The 1730-nt window shown below is 38.6% G+C and overlaps 1 protein-coding gene across 1 annotated transcript in view; it reads right to left on the minus strand.

The window, feature by feature from the left end:
* The window catches only part of LOC101862847 (neprilysin-2), a gene marked incomplete in the record, with an annotated part of 127456 nt that overhangs the window by 88669 nt on the left and 37057 nt on the right, over positions 1–1730 (minus strand).

Below are 1730 nucleotides of genomic sequence, written 5' to 3' on the forward strand. Positions count from 1 at the left end.
CTCTCTCTCTCTCTCTCTCTCTCTCTCTCTCTCTCTCTCTCTCTCTCTCTCAGTTTCTGGTTCCTGCTCGTTTTATGTACATTTCTTTTTTCTCTCACCTTTTTATTCCCTTTCGTTCTTAAATCGGCCCCGACTTTCTATTCCCGGTGTCTGCTGCCCCCTTTGAGCTAGCCTCCTGAAATCTAATTTTCATCTACGTCACCATCTAACTTAATCCCAGCTTTCAAGGCTATCCTTCACTTCCATACATCTCCCGCACCAGGACCCACAAAATAACGAACAATATGCCACTATAACCATCTGATTCTCTTCTCTGAAACTGATTTCAGAACTAGAAGATCGAATTGTTACGACTTTGACGAAAAAAATACCCCCTAAAGTGTGAACGTTATTATTATAAATAGTTTGGAAAAAAATGGAATATTAAAACCTATCTGAGCACCCATCCTTTAAAAGATGAATGTTGTGATCAATAAGGGTGAGGGCTACGGTGACTTCTCTATCGCGCAAGAACGTCCGTCGCCACCAGGCGAGGGTTAGAGGCCACCATTCATCTTCCTCTGAACGCAGGCCGAGTAGGGGAGCCCAATATTGCGGGGTCCGGATTAATGGATCGGTTTGTCATCCCCCTCCGCTCTTCCGTCAAATTGTCTCACATTTTCCTGGCCACTTTTTGTTTTCTTCTGTGTGCGCGCATTCTAATTTTTCCTTATTCGCCCATAAATTTTTTGCTGATTTGTTAAAAAGAAATTACCTTTTTTTAACGAGAGCGGCAGGGTAGTTATTTTTGGTGCCTCGAGGAATTGGAGAATTTCTTCATTTTTATCGAGAGAACGTTCTTAGATCAGACTTTTTGAAGACGTTGCTGATTTGGAGCATGTGATAATTATAATTTATTGGTAATAATTCTTCCTTAATTTGATCCGTTTTTTTTAATTGGGTGTGGCAATTTGGATAATTCTGCCCGACATAAATCGCGTTCTGTCTTTACACCTGCGCTTACAGAGCACTGTTTAAAAACCTCGCAAAGTCTCTTTACTTTATCGCTAGGTACATAATGTGTGCCTCATTATTTTTAAAAAGTTAAAAGAATGGTGAGATGAAAGAAACGCAGCATTCCTTAAATGCCAGCAGGTAGACCTAATTCTCTGCGTAACAGCCCCAGGAATGACTTGTTTGTGACTAGTCGAGATGTAGACCAATTCTAAAACGGATACTTGGCAAATAATAGTCAAGACATTCTCAGAAAAGTATATAAACATGTAAACTCTCTCCCTCTCTCTCTCTCTTTCTCTCTCTCTCTCTCTCTCTCTCTCTCTCTTTCTTTCTCTCTCTCTATCTGTCTATCTCTATTTCTCTCTCTTTCCCTCTATCTATATATCTAACTATCTATCTATCTATCTATCTATCTACCGATCTTTCTATCAAACCAAAAAAGGTTACAGCTAAAATAGAGCCTATTATGCTCTCTCTCTAGCTGGGTGTTTACAAAACAAGCAATACATTGGTCCCCACAGACAACACAATGTGAGATAATAAATAACTGTTCGACGTAATATCATAACAGTAAATTAACACAGCTGTCCAAAACAATTAACGTAAAATTTGTAAAAGTGGATATATACATAGTTTGACAGACAGGTAGACATATTATAAGCATGTAGATAGATAGATCGATAGATAGATAGATAGATAGATAGATAGATAGATAGATAGATAGATAGATAGAT

The sequence above is a fragment of the Aplysia californica genome, unplaced genomic scaffold, assembly GCF_000002075.1.
Source record: "Aplysia californica isolate F4 #8 unplaced genomic scaffold, AplCal3.0 scaffold00014, whole genome shotgun sequence".
Lineage (NCBI taxonomy): Eukaryota > Metazoa > Mollusca > Gastropoda > Aplysiida > Aplysiidae > Aplysia > Aplysia californica.